At 38.6% G+C, this 16,585-nt stretch overlaps 3 pseudogenes across 1 annotated transcript; all 3 read right to left on the bottom strand.

Moving 5' to 3' along the window:
- Positions 1-172: 172 nt before the first annotated feature.
- LOC148821192 (protocadherin alpha-C2 pseudogene) lies at positions 173-2,587 on the bottom strand (annotated as a pseudogene).
- Positions 2,588-3,358: 771 nt separating this feature from the next.
- On the bottom strand, positions 3,359-6,325 carry LOC148821191 (protocadherin alpha-C2 pseudogene; annotated as a pseudogene). The gene has a single exon (XR_016094127.1). The product of XR_016094127.1 is annotated as a protocadherin alpha-C2 pseudogene (transcript).
- Positions 6,326-7,336: 1,011 nt separating this feature from the next.
- On the bottom strand, positions 7,337-9,751 carry LOC148821190 (protocadherin alpha-C2 pseudogene; annotated as a pseudogene).
- Positions 9,752-16,585: the final 6,834 nt, after the last annotated feature.

The raw sequence follows: 16,585 nt of genomic DNA, 5'->3' as shown, positions 1-16,585 counted from the left end.
AATACACTATGAAGACTGGGTGATATAAAAATAATAATAATAATGTTCTTGTTATATATAGCAGCTGTGTAAATACTGAAAAATACGTTATATTTATGCAATGTTTTCCATTTAAGCAATGTTACAAATAGGGTGCAAGTTAAAAAGTCCTGATTAATCTCTAGCTCCTGCGCTAGTCAATATAACCACACTGTAACTTTCTCACCTGCAATGTTGACGCTGCTGAATCGCTCGTCTCTGTGAGTCCTGTGCTCCTTGGTATACTGGAAACGATGTATCCAGCCCCGTTCGGTACAGTCTGTCTAACAACCACCTTTCCCTTCCGTGTCTCCGCCAGAAACAAACTGTACCAGTAGGCATCGCTGGAGATCAAGGTGGAGTCCGCTATCTGAGAGTTCACAGAGTTCCTGAGGCTGGGGAAACTGTTCCTACAGGGAGGAGGCTCTTCAACTGGCTTTGGTTTCTGACACTTGATGACGATTATTACAAGTATAGTTATCAGGAATAATAAAGTAACCGAGCCCAGACCGATGATCAAGTACAGATTTAAATCAGAAAATAGATCATATTCCAAAGGCATTTCAGGTTCCCCAGATAAAGCTTTCACAACAGGTTCAATTGTTGATAACTTGATGGTAACAGTAGAAGACAGAGCGGGTTCTCCGTTATCCCTGGCGAGAACAACCAGCCTTTGTTTGCGAGAATCTCTTTGACTGAACATTCTTGTTGTTCGGATTTCCCCGTTGTATTGGTCCAGACTGAATAAACTAGAATCACTCATTTGCAAAAACTGGTAAGTAATGCGAGCGTTTTGCATGGAATCTGCGTCAATGGCGATCACTTTGGTCACCAGGTATCCTTTATCAGTAGATCTCGGGATCAGTTCTTCTGCTATAGATCCCTGTGCGCGCCATGGAGAAACAATAACTGGACTGTTGTCATTCTGATCCAGAACAATTATATGAACAGTAACGTTACAACTCAGGGGCGGAGTTCCCGAATCCTTAGCTTTAACAAAGAATTGAAATTCCTTATGCGTTTCGTAGTCCAAAGACTGGAGCGCGTATATATTACCGTTCTCTGGATTGAGCGAGAAGAATTGAGATACCGACACATTCACACCTGCGTTTTCCACGACAGAATACGTAATTTGCCTGTTTTCGTTTAAATCCGGATCAAAAGCAACTATAGAAGTCAACAGATCCCCAGGCATATTATTTTCCATCACGTCTATAGAATATAAACGTTTTTTGAATATTGGTGGATTGTCGTTGACGTCCAAAAGCTCTAAGGACAATGTTTTGCTTGTGGACAGAGGAGGAACTCCCCGGTCTCTCACGGTGATGGTGATGTTATAGTCGGGTGTAGTCTCACGATCTAGTGGTTCTGACGTCACCATCGCGTAATAGTTTTCCAAGGATTGGTGCAGTTTAAACGTTCGAGTCTCAGAAATCCAACAGTCAACCTTCCCATTCTCCCCGGAATCTGAATCAGTCACACCAAATACTGCTATCACTGTACCGACGGGGATATTTTCTGCAACCGGACTGTTGAAAGATGTGATAATAATGCCTGGCTGATTGTCATTTGTATCTGTTACTTGTATAACTACTTTACAATGCCCGACCATTGCATTCGGTGCCCTGTCGTTTGCTTGAACGTATAATTCATAATAGTTGTATTCCTCAAAATCTAAAATGCCTTTTACTTTGATCTCGCCCGTTTTGGAATCCAAGGTAAATGCGTCCTGCACTTTTTCAGATGTGAATCTCCCAAAGGAGTAGACGATCTCCGCGTTAGATCCCTCATCTAAATCTGTAGCATTCAATTTCAATACGAGAGTTCCTAACAAAGCATTTTCGGTTATACTCACGTTGTAGGTTTGCTGGTCAAACCGAGGGGCGTTGTCATTAGCATCCAGAACATGGACAATGATGCTCGCAGTGCCGGACTGAACGGGGTCTCCACCGTCGATAGCGGTGAGTATTAAATTGTGAAAAGCCTGATCTTCTCTGTCCAGTGATTTTTTCAACAGTAAATCGGCAAATGTGGACCCGTCGCTCCATGTCTGAACTTCAATATCAAAATGATCATTTTTAGTCAGCTTATACTCACGCACGGTGTTTACTCCTATGTCTGGGTCGACGGCCTTTTTCAGAGAAAATCTTTCTCCTGGTAAAGCGGATTCTGAAATATTTAGTTCAATGAGATTTATTGGAAATCGCGGGCTATTGTCGTTTATGTCCGTGATCTCCACTTCAACAGCGTATATTTTCAGCGTATTTTCAATGATAACCTCCAGGTTCAATAAGCAGTTTGTCTTAGATCCACATAGTTCCTCTCGATCAATTTTCTCCACAACGTATAAATTCCCATTTTCTTTGTTTACATCCAAGAATCGCTTGCCCGGTCCCAGGGCAATCCGGAGCTCCGGTTTCATTAAGCTGTCCACATCAACCCCGATATCCTTTGCCAAATTGGCTATCACAGACCCTTTCTCCATTTCTTCTGGGACGGAGTAACGCATTTTAGAACTAGCTACACTACATGCCATAGATAATAAAAAAATAACGCCATGGAATTCCATGTCAACGAATTAGTCTGTCCGGAAATATGGAACAAGCAATACTAAAAGTGTTCCGTCTAAAAACATCTGAAAAATGTATCCTTTGTTAGAATAGCTGATGCTGCGGGCATCACGTTTGTCTGCTCAGACAGCCTTCTGTGTGGTATTGAAAGGATATAGTATCCCCAGAATTTAATTTTACTGGTGAACAGCGACACCCTGTGCGTAAATCCGCAACATGCATTCATGTAAGAATTAACTACTATAAACAGCGTGATTTGGGCTCATTTCAAAGGAAAACTTCTAACTAGCCAGCAAAGATAGATGGAACAAAAAGTAAATAGTTATTCAGAGCAACTGAGGCACTAGCGGTTACCTCCGCGCAACTGTACTGAAAATAAAGCCTTTCATTTCATCTGCAATTAAAGCGTCTCATATTGTGGAATCACGAAAAAATAAATAATTTACATAACATTATATTAACAAAAATATTTTTAAAAATGCACATACCCTGAGTATGTGTACCCTCTCATTCAATCAGAAGAGTTACATACACATAGGCTAAGGTCTTTAAAAAATCAACTGAAAGTCTAACAAATGCGTTAAATCCTACACGTACTTTTGCGTCACCGCTGTTTTTATTAGTGGCGAATGACAGGGTCTTAGTGATAAGTAGTAGAAACAAGCTTCTGTGGTCTTTAATTCCAACTAAAAACGAATTTTCTGTTTCAAATAACTTTGATGCCGCAAACATCGGCATGAACGTCTGATATTGTAATTTTCTACTTTTTTTTTTCCTTTTTTGATGGAAGTCTATACTAATCGCTTCACTTCGGTTACCCATTCAAAATAATTTAGCAGTTAAAATCTCCCCCCAAAAGCACATTTTATATTGAAAATGTCCAACACTTAAATTAAAAATCTAATACCTGTCTTCAAAAAGAAATAGGTCAGTCAGTCCATCAAACCCGTTTGGTTTCAAACAGCTACAGAAAGTGATCTATGGATTGCACTCAATTCTGTCCCCCGTTTCATGTTTCACTGTTCGTTCTGAAGACAGCGGAATAAGAAGTAACACATTTTGAAAACTCGCGCGTACAAAATGTACGTTCAGCATTGTAATACCAATGTGTTCTAAATCTGGATAATCGTCACGAATAGACCTGTGGGATCTTTATCACAGATAGAAGAAGCATTAAACATAATTAATAAAACGAGTTATTACCTGGAGCGTCGATGGTGCTGAATCGCTTGTCTCTGTGAGTCCTGTGCTCCTTGGTATACTGGAAACGATGTATCCAGCCCCGTTCGGCACAGTCTGTCTAACAACCACTTTTCCCTTCCGTGTCTCCGCTAGAAACAAACTGTACCAGTAGGCATCGCTGGAGATCAAGGTGGAGTCCGCTATCTGAGAGTTCATAGAGTTCCTGAGGCTGGGGAAACTGTTCCTACAGGGAGGAGGCTCTTCAACTGGCTTCGGTCTCTGACACTTGACAACGATAATAACTAATAAAGTGATTAAAAAAAGAAAAGACACTGCTCCTAATCCGATGATCAAATACACATTTAAATCAGAAAATATATCATATTCCACTAATTCCTCAGTCTCCGACGATAAAGCTTTTAAGGCAGGATCCACAGTAGATAACTTGATGGTAACTGTAGAAGACAGAGCAGGTTCCCCATTGTCCTTGGCGAGAACAACCAATCTTTGTTTCCGAGAGTCTCTTTGACTGAACATTCTCGCTGTTCTGATCTCCCCATTGAATTGATCCAGACTGAACAAACTGGAGTCGCTGATTTGAAGAAACTGATACGTAATCCGCGAATTTTGCATGGAATCCGCATCAATGGCGATCACTTTGGTCACCAGAAATCCTTTGTCAGTAGACCTTGGGATCAGTTCTTCGGCTACCGAACCGTGTGCGCGCCAGGGAGACACGATTTCTGGACTGTTGTCGTTCTGATCGAGAATAATTATATGGACAGTGACGTTACTTCTGAGTTGTGGAACCCCAGAGTCTTTCGCTTCAACATGAAAGAGGAACTCTTTCTCTTTCTCGTAGTCTAGTGTTTTTAAAGCATATATATTTCCGTTCTCTGGATTAACGGAAAAATACCGTGACACGGAATTATTTAATTGAGTGTTTTCTAGCATCGAATAGGTAACCTGCTTATTTTCGTTTAAATCTGGATCGACAGCAACAATTGATCTTAAAAGGGCACCCTGTGCGTTATTCTCCATTACAGAAATTGCGTAGAAAGTTTCTTGGAATGCTGGGGGGTTGTCGTTTACATCTAGAAGCTCCAAATTGATTACTTTATTTCTTGACAGCGGAGGAGACCCCCTGTCTCTCACAGATACGGTAATATTGTACTCTGGGGTAGCTTCTCGATCTAGTAATTTTCGTGTTACCAACGCGTAATAGTTTTCCAACGACTGTTGCAATTCAAAGTCTTTGATTTCAGAAATGGAGCAATCAACCTTTCCGTTTTCCCCCGAGTCTGAGTCCGTTACACTGAAGAGCGCAATTACAGTTCCTACGGGTATGCTCTCCAAGACCGGACTTTTAAAAGACGTAATGATAATTTCGGGTGAATTATCATTCGTGTCGCTTACTTGTATCACAATTTTACAGTGCCCAACCAATGAAATTGGACCTCTGTCTTTAGCCTCCACGTACAGTTCGTAACTTTTGGCTTCCTCATAATCTATTTCCTTTGTAACCCTCACCTCTCCATTCGCAGAATTCAAGGCGAATTTCTCCTGTGTGGATTTTGACATAAGCCTACTGAAAGAATATACTATATCCGCGTTGGTCCCTTCGTCTAGATCGACCGCGTTGAGGTCGACAACTAGGGCTCCTTTATCGATATTTTCCGTAATGTTGACGGTATAGATTTCGTGATCAAACTGAGGGGCGTTGTCATTGGCGTCTAGGACACGGACGATGATGCTGGCAGATCCGGAATGTGCGGGGACTCCGCCATCAACAGCAGTCAGTATAAAATCATGAACGGCCTGCTCCTCCCTGTCTAGAGCTTTTGTTAGGATCAGATTAGCAAACAGTGACCCGTCTTTCCACGATTTCACCTCAATATCAAAATGACCGTTTTCACTAAGGATATACGTGCTAACACTGTTGGTTCCCACATCTGGGTCAACTGCCTTGTCCAGAGAAAATCTCTCTCCCGGTAAAACTAGTTCCGAAATTTCCAGTTGTATTGTGGACCTTGGAAATTTAGGTGCGTTGTCATTTGTGTCTGTAATTTCTATCTCAACGCTGTATATTTTCAGAGGATTTTCTATAATTACCTCTAAATACAGAAAACATTCGGTTTTGTAACCACACAGTTCTTCCCGGTCTATTCTTTCATTGATGTATAAGTTACCATTCTCTTTATTCACCTCGATATACTGTTTACCGGGACCTAAAGCAATTCGGAGGTCCCGATTCACTAGGCTGCCGGTATCAAGTCCAATATCACGAGCTAAATTAGCAACAATAGAACCTTCTTCCAGTTCCTCGGATACCGAATATCGAATCCTGGAATGAACAAGACGACACGCCACGGACAGCAAAACCAAGACTTCGACTGACCTTTTCATGTCGCGGATCGAATCGACGAAAGCCAGTTTATGATTGTGAATTTCTTCCTATAAATAAATCCGAAAGCGTCCTCTATTCAGCTATGGAACTGCAAGCAGAAACGCATTACCACCGCACTTCACCTTTCAACGGGGACCAAATACAATTGCATTCTGCAGTTTAAAGGTAAAGCCTCCTCTCGTTTTGCTGGTGAACAGCGACATCGTGAGTTTTAATGTACTAACTTATTATGAGGTGTAATAAACTACACCGTATATGCAATCTACCATATAAAAATTAACCTTATTTTTAATCATTTAAATATCTTTAAAAAAATGAAAAAGTTGGTATAGAAAATCGTTTCCTTATGTGTCTTGATGTTAGAATAACAGTAACATAAACGTCATATTCCTGGATATATAATACCTTTCTAACATATATAGAAGCTATAAGTTTTTGGAAACCATCAAGATTATTAGAAGCAGTCGTAGTTCTTTAACCTTTTGTTAAATATTATGCTTCCATTCCACTTTTATTAAATATCACGTGTTAAAGTCACATTTTTAATGTTTTGGGAATATATGAGTGTACAAACTGGTTGATTTTGGTTGTCAAATGATAGATACAATGCCTGTTTTGTGATTCTATGAAAAGCTTTATATGTTTTTTTGAAGGACGCGTTTGTAGATTATAGAACAGGGGAATGTTACTAGTTCGTTATATATCACTATAGTATTTAGTCTTGTTTATCGGCCAGTTGTTGTGTCTGTTTTCTGAATAGCGGGCAATATAACGCAGGGAAGTATGTACAGTTCCGTCAAACCACATGAATATGCTGTATCTCTAGTATTCCATTTAGGTCTTAACTAACATCAAGAAAATTGGTAAAAACACAACCCCAGAGGTAGTAGACTGTTCGACTTCTACATTCTGGGACAAATAATTAGTGTTATTCCCGAGAGCAGGCGTTGGTTATTTCGATCAAGACGCTAAAATTGTGCTTCATGAATGGTCTCAAAACTACATGATTCTTCATACAAAGCGACCGTAATACAGCAGTAAAACGCTAATATTATACTATTACTTTAAATTTTAAAGTAAAAAAAAATTAATTTCAGTTATCTAGATATATATAATACCAGTGGTTAGTTACTATGCAAAACACAATACGTCTACAAAACTAAATACTAGGACATTGCAATGTGCATACCTGCAATGTTGACGCTGCTGAGTCACTTGTCTCTGTCTGCCCTGTGCTCCTTGGAATACTGGAAACGATGTATCCAGCCCCGTTCGGCACAGTCTGTCTAACAACCACTTTTCCCTTCCGTGTCTCCGCTAGAAACAAACTGTACCAGTAGGCATCGCTGGAGATCAAGGTGGAGTCCGCTATCTGAGAGTTCATAGAGTTCCTGAGGCTGGGGAAACTGTTCCTACAGGGAGGAGGCTCTTCAACCGGCTTTGGTTTCTGACACTTGATGACGATTATTACAAGTATAGTTATCAAGAATAATAAAATAACAGAGCCCAGACCGATGATCAAGTACAGATTTAAATCAGAAAATAGATCATATTCCAAAGGCATTTCAGGTTCCCCAGATAAAGCTTTCACAACAGGTTCAATTGTTGATAACTTGATGGTAACAGTAGAAGACAGAGCGGGTTCTCCGTTATCCTTGGCGAGAACAACCAGCCTTTGTTTGCGAGAATCTCTTTGACTGAACATTCTTGTTGTTCGGATTTCCCCGTTGTACTGGTCCAGACTGAATAAACTAGAATCACTCATTTGCAAAAACTGGTAAGTAATGCGAGCGTTTTGCATGGAATCTGCGTCAATGGCGATCACTTTGGTCACCAGGTAGCCTTTATCAGTAGATCTCGGGATCAGTTCTTCAGCTACAGATCCCTGTGCGCGCCATGGAGAAACAATAACTGGACTGTTGTCATTCTGATCGAGAACGATTATACTGACAGTTACGTTACTCCTCAAAGGTGGAACACCGGCGTCCACAGCCTCAATGTGAAAAAGGAACTCCTTTTCGGTTTCATAATCAAAGGTCTGGAGTGCATAAATATTGCCGTTCTCTGGATTAACGGAAAAGTATTTAGACACCGAATTATTAAGATGTCTGTTTTCCAGCATCAAATATGTAACCTGCTTGTTTTGATTTAAATCGGGATCAAAAGCTACTATGGATCTTAACAGAGCACCTTGCACATTGTTTTCCACTACCGAAATGGTATAGGAAGAGTCTTCAAATGTGGGAGGGTTATCGTTGATGTCCAGGAGCTCCAAGGTTATCGTGTGGTTGTTCGACAGAGAGGGAACACCCCTGTCCCGCACTGAAATAGTGATGTTGTACTCGGGGACAGTTTCCCGATCCAGAGGTTCGTGCGTCACCAGAGCGTAATAATTTTCTAAGGACTGTTGGAGTTCAAATTCTTTGAATTGGGAAATGTAACAGTCAACCTTTCCGTTATTACCGGAGTCTGAATCCGTGACGCTAAAAAGAGCAATTACCGTCCCGACTGGAATGTTCTCTAAGACTGGACTCTTGAAAGACGTAACAATGATTTCAGGTGAATTATCATTCATGTCAATTACTTGAATAACCACTTTACAGTGACCCGTTAACGATACTAGACCCTTATTCTTAGCTTCAACGTAAAGTTCGTAAGCTTTGAATTCTTCAAAGTCTATTTTTCCTTTAACCCTTATTTCTCCGTTTTTGTAATCCAGGTTGAACTTTTCCAGTGCTCTCCCTGACATGTACCTGCTGAATGAATACACTATTTCTGCATTGGTGCCATCATCTAGATCTGTGGCTTTCAGCTTAATCACAAGGCTGCCTATTTGTGGGTTTTCTGTTATATTAACAGTGAAGATTTCCTGATCAAACTGAGGGGCGTTGTCATTGACATCCAAAACGCGGACAGTGATGCTGGCAGTGCCGGACTTTGCGGGGGCTCCTCCATCTATAGCGGTCAGTAATAAATGATGCACTGGCTGTTTCTCCCTGTCCAAAGCCTTTTTTAAAACGAGATTTGCAAATTTGTATCCATCCATTAGTGACTTCACTTCTATGTCAAAATGGTCATTTTCGCTTAGGTTGTAAGAGCGAACACTGTTTATTCCAACATCTGGGTCAACTGCTTTGTCTAAAGAAAACCATTCTCCTGGTAGAGCCGACTCCGAAATTTCAAGCTCCATCGCGTTCTTTGGAAATCTCGGCGTATTGTCATTAATATCAGTTACCTCTATTTCAACACTATATATTTTAAAAGGATTTTCGATAATTACCTCCATATACAGAAAGCAGTTTGCATTTGATTCACATATCTCCTCCCTATCCATTTTCTCATTAATGTACAGTTTGCCATTGTCTTTATTAACCTTAATATATTGCTTACCCGGACCCAGCGCAATCCGGAGATCTCGTTTTAAAAGGCTTTCAGGATCAATCCCCATATCTTGTGCAAAGTTGGCAACAATAGACCCTTCTTCCATTTCCTCAGGAATAGAATATCGGATTTTGGACAGTCCTGCACTGGAAGCCAAGACAAAGGAAAAGAAAACGCCGACGAAGGTTTGCATCTCGGGTTTGTTTGCAGAACAAGACATTCCTTGAGCAACCGTCACACTAAATTTTATATTCCAAGAGAGCAACGGCCTTTTGTTGCCCTGATATCCGTCCTTTGGAATTTCAATGTGCTGGTAAACCGCAAGGCTTTAACGTCTGGTGGTACAGTATGTCTTCTTTTTTCATTCTGTTAGTGAACAGCGACGCCAAGAGTTTTAACTGTTACCTTACATATTCAGCAATGTGTGCGCCATATGCTAAATACATTTCATTCCTTGTAAAGCATTAAGAAAGCGGGCTGCACAATCCATGAGTGCTTTTATTTATGTGGCTAATACGGTAAGCGTGTGCAGGTATCTGCTTGTAACCCACTGCTACGTCACCGGAAGGTCTGAAGGTCACCGATCTCAGAGAAAACACTAGAAATATAATTATTCACAAAAGCAATATCAGTCACTTTCTGAGAAAAAAATAATTCCTTTACTGATTTCTGTATTTTTAAAATAAATACATTTTACCTACTTCCTGTTTTGTGCCTTTTATAATGCGTAGGAACTAGGTCGGGAACCCCGACAGGGAATATAACATGGATGTCTTGTGAAGTTCTGAGCAATAATATCAGTATGTAGCGCCATGACCAGAATTAAATTGACCTAACTGATTGTATTTTATGGTACAGAACTTTTAGTAACAAAATAAGGCTTTATGGAATTTTCAACATTTCAGCAAACTCCTAGCATTACATAGCTGAAATATGTGACCAATAGCAGTATTTTTTGCATTTGAGTTTCAACTATAATCTACACAAATGGATTTTCTTAATTACAGTGACACCAAGAGGCCATGTATTGCAAACCTTTGAATACAAATCACCTCATGAGAAATTTCCAGACGTGAAAACCCCTTGACGATACACGTGTTTTTTAGAAAGACCAATTGTATTGAAGCACAGATTTTTCAAATGACTCTGACAATCACACATCGGTCAAGCTCTTCCTTATTGTTAGGTCTTATAGCTACCTTTACATTTTCAGCTTCTTCAGACCTGGAAAAATATTAAGGTTTATCGATTTGGTTTATTAAAGCTGCTCTTTTTAAACGTATGCGTAATTATTTTGTGTTTGTAGTTCATTATGAGCTCCACCGTGGTGTAACAGAAACTAAGTGGTTCAAACAAAACATGATTTACAAATCTAGCACAGAATAGATATCAGTGAAAATAGCCATCTCTACACCTCCTTCAATACTGACACACTAATCCCACAATAATAAAATTATTAGCAATAACAAAATCCACCAAAAGCCTGCTTTTCATTTCAGATTTCACAAACTGATTGACCAAAGACAATAGACTTGTGTAACAGTTCCTCTACTTAGACACATCCCGTGACTGAAAGTCACATTTCTAAATGGATAATGCCCTGAGCAAAAAGTTATAAACAATGGGATCTGATATCTAACATTGCTTATAGATGCTCTGTGACTTATTTTTCAGATACGTGCATTTTAAATATCACTCACTGTAATTTTAATTGAGTTAATTCATTTTTTGCGAAGTCCACAGGATGAAATGGATCACAAAACTAAGCTGCTACACATGTTCTCTTCTTCCCAAAAAGAAAGCTAGAATATCCTTCATTCTTGATCAGACCACAGTCCTGTCCAAGATACAGGAGTGATGGTTTAGTTATCAGTATCTTGTTAAGAGCAATAGCAATCCTCTTTTCTTTTGACTACAAGTTGCAATGGAGATGTCTGTCAAAGTGTTTTGATCTCACCTGGCCTAGACATCAGGATTTCTGAGGTAAGGAGCTTGAAGACCCTGAACTTTAAATATGTCAGTCAAAGGAACACTTGCACTTTCATTCTTTCAGTTAAGGATATTTCTTCCTTCAATGTGAAAGTTGGAACCCCTGTGCTCTAAGGTATAGTATATACATAGGTCACAATCTGAACAGGAGCTATGAAGAACTTGTATGACCATCAGTAAGTATCAAGGGCAATCTAATTTTATTTTTCACTTTTATTTAGTTAGGAGACGGGATTACAGCCTTCCAATACAATTTATTTGTTTTTTTTTACTCAAAATGAAGGAAACATTCAAAACTACATTTCCTAACTAGTGAATACAGGATAGCATGAGAAAAAATGCCAGATACACAGAGGCAGATCAGAGATTTTTTTTAATGTTTTACCATAGTGTATCCTAGTTTTGGGAGTATTTTAGATGTAATTACACAGGAAGGTCACCTTAGGTATACCTGTTCAAGTTTCCAGCTTGGTCAAAATCAGCTGAGACTGCAGACTTGCAGCAAGCTCCAGTCTTACAGTGCTGAGTCATAGAAACACAGGACGTTTGAAGGTTGAAATAAGACATGAGAAGTTTATAGAGCCAGGACGAAACAAAACAGTCAAACTGATAACATTGCTAGTAAACTATAGTCAAAAACAGTTAAAAAGTATACAACTTAATACTGTTCCAAGTGGCAGTACAGTTGAGCTGTGGGATCAACATTTTATTATTTTATAACTATATGAAGTGGTGGCATGAATGAGAGGACAGGCAAGAATTTTGTTGAAAAAGAAACCCTTTACCCTACCTATATAGTGCTTGTGGTAGATAATTTTTAGAAGTTCTCTTTACTGATTGACATACACTTGTATTTGAATACTGAACAACACTCGTTGAATTTTAGATCAAATAGCATTTTTCTCCTCAGCAAGGTCTATATCACAACTGGATTTTGTCATTATGTTCATTCAGGAGTAAGTAGAAGATGGTAACTTCAGATGTGCATATGCAGCAGTACTTTTGTGAGTAGCAATCATTTGGTTGTAGTATAGTGTACTCTTAGAAAGTAGAAAGGGTATTTCTTTGTTATCCATCTGGTCTCATTTAAACCATTCAGAAACGTTGATATAGATCAATCTCAATTTGTGCAGCATTATAAGAAAAAGAAGCTCAGCATCACAAAAAACATATCTGGAAACTTTCCAGAAAAATAATCACGTGCCTAATTTAAACCAGGCTGAGTCTGCAATTTTCTGAGACCATATTTCAAGAAGACAGCTCAAACAGAATGAGTCACAAAGGGATAAATTACACTAATGCTCAATAACCTTTATAACTTTCACCTTATTGTTCAACATTTTGTCTCATGACTTGTATTAGACATACTGTACAAGAGCTGAAAGCAGTAACAAAACAAAACAAATTGTTTGTTCTGGATGGCAGAAACCATAAGGTGTTTGTTCTCACACCCTGGTCTAACTCACTGTCTTGGTTGTTTGTATAGACAAGACCAACAAGCATTTCCTGTAGATGTGTCAGCGCACTGAGAAAACTTAGTGGTTAACCCCGTGTATCACTATAGTTTCTATTGCTGACATTCCTATTGGCTCTTACCTATCTATATGGGGGAAGTTGAAGCCTCGCATAAAAACAACACTGTGCAAAGAAAATCTTAATTTAATTGAATTGTAACAAAGATTGGCATTTAGTGGTTTATAGCATGCTCTTAACAATATGTTTAGAATGTTATACATGAGTCTGACACAAAAATTCTTCCTCATGGTGAGGGATGAAACAGCCAGAACAGCTGTGGCTACTAAAATAGTGTGTCACCATTCATCCAGGGCACATCTCCACATCACACTGAACATGCCACCCCGTAATGCCACGTGCATCTGATTTAAAGAGATAAAACCTGTTGGATTGGGGCCCCTCAAGACTGGGCTTGAACACCCCTCCTCCAGACTAAGCTCCTGATCCTGAATATTCTTTATGATATTTACAGCTACACTGCCCCCACTTCCATCTTTCCTGTCTCTGCAGAACAGTATTTATGCTTATCTTCCTAGCTTTCAGCCAGCCATGTTTCTGGGATTCCAATAATAGCCTGTGTTGTAGTTTTATCTTATCCATTTTGTTTCCAGCACCCCTAGCATTTAGGTACAAGTATTTACCTTATTTTATTTTAATATTTTGTTTTAGGTTCTCCTTTTTGGCTTTACTCACCATGAATATTCCTCTGAGCTTTTTGTGGCTTCTCTCCCTTCCATTTTATTTCTAGCATGTCTACATTTATTTGAGGATCCCTGTGTGAAGATGACCTGTAACCATTTCATCTGTTCTTTATAGAATGCTTTACCATGCAAATGTTTTCAGCGGGTACGAAAACTGAATGAAGCTTCTTCTGCACTGCATGTCCTCAGCTATACATTGTGTTGATGGATTAACATTGCAACCAACATGGAAACTGTATTGTTGTCTGCCTTCTCTAGGACAATATCAGCTCTATGTATAAATGTCAGCCATTTCAACTCCAGGGATGTATATATGAGTAGCAATGTTCCAGAGAATGAACCATCACTTCTCTTTTTAATTTTTGGTAATCCAGTATCTGAATTTCAAGGCCAAAAAAGAGTGGTGTCCTGGAACTGCAGCCTTGAGCTCCAAAATCCTCTTTGTCTATTTTCAGGTCCCAGTGTGTAGGACATTTGTTTGGTGGTATGAGTTATTGATAAGATGGGTTGTTAATTTTTTTTCCTTGTATCATCTGTGACAGTCTTGGCTGAATTGCTTTTTCTCTATTTCTCTTGAGAATTTGGGGTGCACAAATGTTGATTGTCAGTCTCCCATGTTCCTCTTCAGCTATGCATTAACTTGATTACAAGACAATTTATTTGTTTAGCTGTATGTAGGATCTGGATTTTGTACTAGAATGGTACTCAGATGCATTCTGACTGTTTGAAAACTCAAAGAGCTTTCACATGCCACACAAGCTGCAGATCACAGGTTCTTAATGTTTTTTCTTTGGCTTGTATTTGATCCAACAAAGTGTGTTTGTCTGGTACAAGAAAACAGCACAGCTCTTTCTCTGCAGCTGCTTAAATATGTGGAGTCTTCCTGCCTTCAATTATCACTTTTACAGCTCTACCTGTTATTCTTTGACTGGCAACCTAGTCCCTGATGGACTAATGGTTGTCAATCTGCCTGGCATGTACACACACACCCTCCTACAACATTAAAATTATAATAAAATCAATAAAATAAAACAATAAAATCCTTATAATGTGATTTTTTTCTGTTTGCTGTATTTTACTAAGGTAAATACTATCTACAATAACTGCTATCTGGAAAACAAATTCTTACTCAAGAGAAAATTATTTTCACCTCATTTGATAGTTCTCCCTCTAAGTACCTAATTAAATAACTGGAAAAGAACTAAACAAATACATTTTCTTGTAATCAAACATTTGTGGAAGAGCAATGACTTGCAACCATTAAAAAAGACAGCATTAAGAGAAACTTTCCATCATGTTACAGGACTGTAATTCTGGAATATTAAAATAATTGGCTTATATACTTTGATTTGATATTATTTGTAATAACATTAAATACAATAATTAACATTCAAACTGTATCTATGTTTGCTTACATTTCCTGTCACGCTTTTCAAACTTAGAATCTGTGACCTAATGGAAATGAAGCTTCCAGCAGCTTTCTTTCTGTCACAAACAAACTAAATCCATTGGTGTGTGGATACTTTAATTGGTGTCTTTGCATTTATGTATCATATGATGCAGTGGCATAATGGCAGTGCCCTCTGTTTCAGACTTATTTATAAACTGCTACTCCAATGTCAGGGGTAACTAATAATTTCTAAGTTCTATATTTTGAACTTTATTAGCATTTTAAGATCCTCTGTATCTCTTGCGAATGTTCTGATTTAAAATCCTAATTGTTGATTAAAAATCAGAGGAGATGGTACCCTGTCTCTTTTGCCATGGTATATAAGGATTAAAGCTGAAACCATAACAGAGGATGGGCTACAATGACAAAACTGACAGTTACAGGTGGCACTGAATGCATCATCTGAATGTGGCTTATATAGTATGCACAGATTTCCAGTATGTACAAATCTATATGTATGGATTTCATTTTTATTTCACATTTGTGCCAACAATAACTACTTTCTTAAAGCTTGACCACTTCTCAGTAATTGTCAGAAAGAGGAAATAGGTATTATTCTGTGGACAATGAAATAAACTGAATCTGGCTTTTATTAACATTATTGTGTAAGTAACATTTCATTTTCAGTGCAATCTCTATCCCACAATGGGGTCCTTATGTTTTTGTGGAAGCAGTTGTCCAGCAATAGAAGTATATCTATTAATAAATGTATATAAGCCAACATTTTGGAAACCTAATTATTAATCATTTACCATCTATAAAGAAGGACACCAAGTTTTGGCTGTTGAGCTCTGAGTAGGCAGAGGGCTCAACAGCAGAAATGTTGTGTTTCTTCTTTCTGCTTTTCAGTGTGGAATTAACCTTTACTTGTTCCTTTATAGCCAATGTACTCTGACGAAGTACAACAAGGTTCCCACTTAAGCATTAACAAACTACATCCTCCTTCTAAAAACACTGTGAAAGCCCACTTTCTAAGATAACCCAACAATTCTCTCAATCTGTAACATCTTCATTAGTCTTCAGACAAAGTCTGCATGATGATATTCATTACATTGATCATAGCAGCATGGAAATGTTTCAGACACTCAATCATTAAAATCACTAAATAAAAACTCTAAGTGTTTTACATCATTTTATACTTGGGGGAAAAAGAGTGTGTCTCCCACTGTTAGGTAGGGTATTCTTATATATTAATTACTCTTATATTAATTACTCTTCAATTATAACTATTAGTTAGTTATATTTGAAGGTCTTCATTTAGCCTTTACTTACAAATTTGTGCTAAAACATTCTTAATTCCTTTAAAGGAAATGCAGACAGGTACTCCAACAAAGAGAAAAAGTGCTTGGAACTCTTCTAAAGGTATATAATC

This window comes from Atractosteus spatula, chromosome 14, assembly GCF_055471065.1.
Source record: "Atractosteus spatula isolate fAtrSpa1 chromosome 14, fAtrSpa1.hap1, whole genome shotgun sequence".
NCBI classification, from domain to species: domain Eukaryota; kingdom Metazoa; phylum Chordata; class Actinopteri; order Semionotiformes; family Lepisosteidae; genus Atractosteus; species Atractosteus spatula.
This window is presented reverse-complemented; position numbering and strand designations above follow the sequence as displayed.